Below are 8,067 nucleotides of genomic sequence, written 5' to 3'. Positions count from 1 at the left end.
GTGACCAGAGGTCCTAGTTCCTAACCAGCATTTCACAGATTATTGGGGGAGAATTCATTTCTGTCTCCTAAGCTTACTGTGGCTTTACCTAGACACGTCTTCTGTTTCTAAATTTGAGATATAATTCATAGACCATAAAACTCAGTCTGTAAAAGGTACAGCTTGCCCTAGCCAGTTTGGCTCTGTGGATAGAACATCAGCCCACGGACTGAAGGGTCTTCAGCTTCGATTCCCGTCAAAGGCACATGCTCTATTCCCCACTCTGATTGAGGCCTGTGCAGGAGATAACCAATCGATGTGTCTCTCTCACATGGATGTGAGAGAGGAACCCTCTGTTAGAGGAGGAGCAGCTCCCCAGGCCTCGCCCAGAATGCAAAGCCCTCCCGCTACTGGGCTCACCCAGATCCTGTGCAGAACCTCCTCGGACAGGCTCCCCACTTTGCTGTCTACACCACAGTCCATGTGTTTGTAACGACCAGGAAATCCAGGTCAGACCCCCTGGCCTGTCTTGCTTTTGAGGGTCCCCCGGGGACTTGTCTCTCGATGCTGTAGCCCAGACAGGCTCCGCTGCCTGACTCCCAGACTCCAAGTCCCTTAGTCCCACCTGCTTGGCTCGGCTCCCTGTTAGCCTGTGCTGGGTCTCATTCATGCCAGTCTCCCTGGCAGGCCTGTCGCACGTATCCCCCGAAAGGCATTTTTGTATGTGAACGAATGAATGCTCTTCAGCCCCTCCCAGTCTGGCCCCTCGTTTTCCCTAGGGAATTCTAGCTCCGTATCTACCATCTCACCAGCAGCTGGGGAGAGCCCCCAGACTGCCCAAGTCCCTGCTGGGCCTCGGGCCCTTCCCTTCCAATGGCTCAGAATTTGGACCCGGCTCCATCCTCCAAGACCAAGCTCCCAATGGTTGTGAGGTGCTGGCCCTAGTAATTGACAGCAATCCCAGCAAGGCAGTCATGGATGAAAGCATGCTCCTGCTTGAGTGGCATGGAAGTAACCTCCGGGGGGACAGAGGGGTTCAGCACAAGTCTGCAGCTTCTCGGAAAATGGTGGGATCCTGTCAGCCACCTACCCTCTTCTGCAGCAACAGAAGGCATTTGGTAACTGAGTTGAGACGTCCAGCTTTTAGTTATCTAGGTTTTTTTCCAGTTCACCTTTAAGAGTGAATTGTTTCCTTCTAAAACAATAGAGCTTTTGAACCATAGTTGTTTTCGTTAAGCAAATAAAGCAGAACCACTTTAGAATGTTTTATTTGCTGAAGAAAGGACACAGTCACATGATACACAATGTAAAAGCTCCCACAGGCTCTGGGGGAGTCTCCCTCCCCGGCAGCCCTCCCCACAGGTAACCAGTGTCACCATTGCTTGGGCCTCTTCCTGCAGGTAGAAAGAAGACATGATCAGGGACCCATTGGGGGAACTGTTGTGTATCGCAGCTGCCTTGGAGGCCAGCAGGGTCAGGTCTGTTTGCAGCGCTTGTGTCTGGGAATATCATGTGATTTATGATACTTAGAGGTCTTCTAAAAGAAAAAAGCCATGGGTTGACAGGGTCCGAATACAGTTCTGAATCAATAAACTACAAAAATGTTTGGGGGCACACAGGCTGGTGTTTACATCCAGTAACGCTTGTTTTCTAACAGACCCACCCTGAGTTAATAAGAAACACCATTAATAGAAACACCAGTTAATAACAAATACCATTTACACCCCTTTCCATAGGAATTCCTCGGAAAGTCTTTTTTTTTTTTTTTTTTTTTTTTTTTAGAGAAAGGTGTTAGAGCGGCAAGATGATACATTTAATGTATTGGCCTCCTGTTGTCTCACTTTTCTGTGGGTTTGTGCTTTATGTCTACTTGTTTGGGGGCACACAGGCTGGTGTTTATTTTAGAGCTGACAAATATGGAAGCAGCATGCCCACAGTCTGTGCAAGACTTTGGGAAGCAGGAGGAAGCTCATAGATGGTCAATCAAAATTCTCTTCATAGCCTGGCTGGCGTGACTCAGTGGTTAGGCATCGACCTAGGAACCAGGAGGTCGCAGTTTGATTCCCGGTGAGGGCACATGCCTGGGTTGCGGGCTTAATCCCCAGTAGGGGGCGTGCAGGAGGCAGCTGATCAATGATTCTCTCTGATCATTGATGTTTCTATCTCTCCCTCTCCCTTCCTCTCTAAAATCAATAAAAATATATTTTAAAAATTCTCTTCATAACGAAACATGGATTTATTTCCTGATGCAGAGCCAAGGGGGTGGGGGGTCCTCATTTTGAAAAGCCCTGCACAGAAGGAGCCTGACACGGAGCTACAGAGAATCGGGGTCTGTTTTTAGGATTCTGCAGGGCAGGTGGACTGAAATATTTCTTTTTTTAAAAAAATAGATTTTATTGATTTTTTACAGAGTGGAAGGGAGAGAGATAGAGAGTTAGAAACATCGATGAGAGAGAAACATCAATCAGCTGCCTCCTGCACATCTCCTACTGGGGATGTGCCCGCAACCCAGGTACATGCCCTTGACCGGAATCGAACCTGGGACCTTTCAGTCTGCAGGCCGACACTCTATCCACTGAGCCAAACCGGCTTCGGCGAAATATTTCTTTTTCCTGCTGCCCATCCATCTGATTGCGGTGAAAGTCATCATGGAGATAAAGTTGCTTTTCTGCTCTATTGAAAATTCTCGCTGACATGTACAAAGCAGAAAGAGGGGTGGCCCCTTCGGTCAAATTAGGGGAAATGAAGCCAACCCGGGAGAGCAAATGTGGGATTTTCCATAGATTTCATTTTGTAAAACATCATCCGTGACTGTAGTTGAGATTTGGGCTATAATGTAAGCAAAGATGGTATCAAATTTCTGAATGCTACAGTAGAACTGAAAGATGTGGTTTTCGTTAAGAGAGAAACTATTAAATTCTAAATAACACCTCAGTAGTCCTGCTGCCCTTGAAACAAAATGTCCCAATGAAAGTCACCACTGAAACTGCTCCTGCCCAAAAGAGAATATGAATACATTCCTAGTGACCACGTCCCAAGAGCCCCGGGATAGCTTCTCTCCTTTGATGGTCCCACACCAGGAAACGTTCTCTCTGAACTGCTTGTTCTCAGCAAATAAAACTGAAATAGCTAAGTTACACTAACTACAAAGAAAGCTGTCACTTCGTGCCTGTTGCTTTGAATGTCTCTATTCTGAGCTGGCTGAGCAGACAGGCAAGAGAAAGATCTGAGTTTCTCCCTCACAAACATTTCAGTTTTGAGTCAAAACGCTGACCCTTCAGCTCAAGATGTTTAGGGGGGCCTTTTCGGTTTTGCCCCTTTCTTAGCACCTTCTGCCCCCCCCCCCCCCGAGGGCTTCCAGATGGCCTTCTCCATTTGGGCTAGCTTTCTACTTCTGATCATGGCACAGTTAATGGAAAAGAAGCATCCCACCATCGTGCTTCTCGGTTAAAAGTTCGTACCTGGAAGTGGAAACCATCAGAGTCATTGGTTGTTCAGAAATCAGATAAGACAGGTTTCTACCGAAAAAGAAAAAGGAAATGCTAACTACAGTAAAGGCTGGCATGCCAGAATGTGGGAATTGAGTGGAGCAGAGGTAGGGGCCGGGAGAATACGGGTTGAGGGGCGGAGGGTGGTACCCGAGTGCTGATGAAGGGAGAGGACGGAGCCTGGCCAGGTGGCCCCACCGGTGAGGGCCGGTGGGCTGCGGGGCAGGAGGATTTTTCTACCAAGGACAACTCTCAGAACTGAGCTTCCAGTGTGGCCCCAACAGACATTTCTTTTTCTTTCTTTTGTTGTTTGTTTTTTGACATTTTCTTTAATAAACTGTCTACATTTTTACAACGGGACGGCAAGAAAAAAAAAGCCGATTCTAAGCCTTAGGCTGCTCACCTGTAAAATGGGGCTAATAACTGTGCCCACCCCGATGCACTAAGGGTCAGACCTACGGTAATTCATGTAAATGACATGGCGTTGGCAAGCAGCAGCACTCAATGAAACCGGGCTTGCTTCCTCCCTTTGAAGCTGAATACCTGGCTAGGAGGCTGCGGGGAGAATGAAGTAATCACATCAATCACTCAGCAGAGGCGCACACCTGGCCTGCAGTCAGGAGTGGGGGTGCTAACGTGCACACCTGAGCAGAGCACGACACATCAGCACTTAGATCGGTCCCCGAGGGCGTAAACAAAAAAGAGTGCCACTGGGAAGAAGAAAGAGCGGGGAAGACAGGAAGGGGACCCACATAGGAATCCTGCCCGACACGTTCCTGACACCCCAGCCCCCTGACTCTGCACCTGCAGGACAAACAAAAGCTGTCAGCTGGGGGACTGGAAGAATAGGTTTTTCATCAAAGAGGCTTATTTCAGGAAAGGCCTGTTTGATTTCGCATAAAGAAGTGCTTTCTCATGGGACTGCAGTCCTGACAGGCGGTCCGCGTCATTTCAGTGGCTTTCCGTCTGGGGGCTCAGTCAGTGACATAAGCCACCCTGATTTGGGGCAAAGACAGTTACTCAGGGTGTCTGCTGATAAAGCAACCTAGATCCTATCTGCCAGGGATTCTACTAACTAGGACATCATTGCGTTATGACTGAATGCCCTTCTAGACATTTTCACTTTAAATAAACATAAGAGAGAGAATTTTAAGCTTACAGGTTTACAGAGAAAGTAGCAGACTCAATTTTCTTTCGGAAAAACCCAAGCTTCACACATATTACACAGGCATTTATAAAGATGGTGTCTTTATAACGACATAAAGAAAATAAGGGGTGGCTCTGGGGATCTCCCGGGCACCCCACTGGATCACCTGGTTCACCCCACTGGGGATGCAGTGAACTATGGAACACATTAAAAACTCTAAAGCCCCACTTATACCAGCCAAGTCCCTTGGTTTAAGTCATAACGGAAATGGATACAGAGAATCGGAGAGTTTAAACAGAAAACTCTGAGTCTTTAAAATATAAGTCATTTCACAGAAATGTATTTCACACACAGCTCTTGAAAATAAAACCTGCTGTCCATAGTGAGGTCCAAGAATTCTCTGAGTGGTACACTGTTAAAAAAAATGTGGCCAGTTTGAGAAGATTGTGAAGAAAATTATGACTGTCACATACCAGTATTATCATTGACCTGCTACTAAAGGACGTGGGGCATTCTGCGATGAATTTTATGAATGTTTTTCCACTGAAAAAGAGTATTCAAAACTCCAGCTGGAAAGTATTCATCTCACTGGATTGAGTACTACTGGACTCACTGAAGATCACAAATATGGACCAACTCCTTTCTCCATATGAGACCATGAGTTGATAAAATAATAGAGGAAGGCCAATCATTCCTTTGCCTGCATCATTTGCCTTTCCCTTGTAAATGCTTTTTCACATAATTATGAACAGAAGATAAGATTTTTGTCTGGTCCAGGGTTTAACAGTAGAAAGCGTCCATCTCTTTAGAGCTCTACTACTTCACACTTTGGGAGACATCTCTTCTGGGCTCTCATATATAGATGTGCAAGGGACTGCCGAGTGCAGGACTAACAGAATTAGCCTGCCCCAGCCCTTTCAAAGCACTTAGCACGGGAGGACACAGGCAGAGGAGAGGAGAGGAGAGGTAGATGTCAGATTAATACAGCCAAGTGCCACTCTGGAACTCGGGCTCTATTTGCAGGAGGAAAAGAAAGCTCATCTCAGGGAGGTGGGGATGGGCTGTCTCACATCATGAAAAATGGGATTTGGCTCTTTCCATGTCTGCCCTTTGAGTGCCTTTTTAGAAAAACTTTGGGGTACTTTTTTATTGTGATAATATATATAAATAAAAATTTGCCATTTTAACCATTTTTTAGTGTATAATCCAGTGGCATTAATTACATTCACAATGTTGTGTAACCATCACCACCCTCTTTATCCAGAATATTTTCATCACTCCAAACAGAAACTTTTACCCATAGAACTCCCCTTCCCCCCTTCCATCTAGCCCCTGGTAACCTCAATTCTACTTTCTGTCTCTATGAATTTGACTACTCTAGGGACCCCTTACAGTCATACAATATTTGTCCTTTTATGACTGGCTTATTTCACTTGGCATAATGTCTTCGAAGTTCATCTGTATTGTAGCATGTGTCAGAACTCCATTCTTTTTTTTTTTTCCAATTAGCAATAATCGTACCTCAGATAAACCTCATTGGCTACGATACTGCAACTGTGCAAAGCTGAGAACTCCATTCATTTTTATTGGCAGAATAATATTCTAGTTTGTTTCCACATTACATTTACCCATTCATCTACTACTGGACACTTGGGTTGTTTCTGCCACTTGGATACTGTGAATAGGGCTACAATAAATATTGGCACACAAGTATCTGTTTGAGGCCCTGTTTTCAATTCTTTGGAGACTATACCTGAGTCATAATTCTGTGGTTAGCTTTTTGAGGAACCACCAAATTGTTTTCTGTAGGGGCTACACCTGTTTAATACAATCCCACCTGTGATGCAAGAGCGTTCCAGTTTCTCCATGTCCTCACCAACATGTTATTTTCTTGGTTTGTGGTAATAGCCATCACAGTGGGTATGATGTAGTCTCTCACTGTGGGTTTTATTGCATTTCCCTAATGATTTAATGATGTTGAACATCCTTTTTTAAAAAATATATTTTATTGAGTTTTTACAGAGAGGAAGGGAGAGGGATAGAGAGTTAGAAACATCGATGAGAGAGAAGCATCGATCAGATCAGCTGCCTCCTGCACACCCCCCACCGGGGATGTGCCCACAACCAAGGTACATGCCCTTGACCGGAATCGAACCTGGACCCTTCAGTCTGCAGGCCGACGCTCTATCCAGTGAGCCAAACCAGCTAGGGCTGAACATCCTTTTATATGTCTACTAGAGGCCCGATGCATGAAATTTGTGCAAGAGTAAGCCTTCCTTCCCCTGGCTGCCAGCACCGGCTTCCCTCTGGCACCCGGGACCTGGGCTTCCCTCGCAGCCCCAGCTTCGTCTGGAAGGACATCCAGAGGATGTCTGGTCTAACTAGCATGTTACACTTTTATTATTATAGATTGGCCATGTGTATATATTGAGGAGAAGTGTCTACTCAAGTCCTTTGCAATTTTTTATGGGTTAATTTGTTTTGTCTGGATCTGTTCACATGACTCAATTTAGCTGTTAACAGGACAGGAATGGAATCGGAGGGCTTAGGACTCTTAGGTTCATGTTCACCACTTTGAAAGACATCCTTGATTTTCCTATTGAAGAAAAATGCTCTCACTCTACACAGCATCACTGCCTGGCTCTCTAGAAAGTAATCTAGGAGGTTTAGCATTTAGGTAAGACATGTTCAGCAAATTTACAGCCTAAAAGTGGGACAAGTTAAACCTACAGTCATTTCTTCCTCAACTATTAACGGACATATACTATGTGCCAGAGACCATGTTAGGTTCTGTGGATACAGGAGATGGACCTAGACAGAGGGAGTCCTTCTCACAGGAGAAGAGTGACAATAAGCAAAAGTTATTACACCCAAATAATGAAATCTGGGTGTAATAACTTTTGTGAAAAAAAAAATAAAAGAGGGCAAGTGATGGGATGATGATGGGGAGCCTCTGAAAAGCTGGCATTCAGTGGAGACCGTGTAAAGTGGGGAACATGAAGTTCACAGCCGCGTCAGGAGGAGAGGTATTCCCGGTGGATGTCAAAGCACTTGCAAAGGGCCTGGGAGGGAGTGTGGGCGGCGTGGTCAGACCACTGCAGTGAGTGGAGGGGAGGGTGGTACATGAAGCCACACAACTGATGGCAGAATTTATCCACATCATGAGTTAACATACACCTGCAGCACCAAGCTTCTGTGATATTGACTTTGGGTTCAGATCGGAGGACACTGCTGTCCCTCCGCAAAGGTCTGAATAGCAAGCACTTCATGCCATTCTCATTACCAGGCAAGAACTACATTTCCCGTAAGAGTATTTTTTCATTTTATTTTTAATTGTGATAAAATACACATACTATAAATTGACTATCTTAACCATTTTGCCACAGGTATTTTTCAAATAGATAGTTTGCACAGAAAAAAGAAAATCTGCCTTAGGTCAGAATAAAACACACA

The 8,067-nt window shown here is 45.4% G+C and overlaps 1 pseudogene; it reads right to left on the bottom strand.

The window, feature by feature from the left end:
- Positions 1-5,997: 5,997 nt before the first annotated feature.
- On the bottom strand, positions 5,998-6,180 carry LOC111825696 (annotated as a pseudogene).
- Positions 6,181-8,067: the final 1,887 nt, after the last annotated feature.

Source organism: Myotis lucifugus, unplaced genomic scaffold, assembly GCF_000147115.1.
Source record: "Myotis lucifugus unplaced genomic scaffold, Myoluc2.0 scaffold_36, whole genome shotgun sequence".
NCBI classification, from domain to species: domain Eukaryota; kingdom Metazoa; phylum Chordata; class Mammalia; order Chiroptera; family Vespertilionidae; genus Myotis; species Myotis lucifugus.
This window is presented reverse-complemented; position numbering and strand designations above follow the sequence as displayed.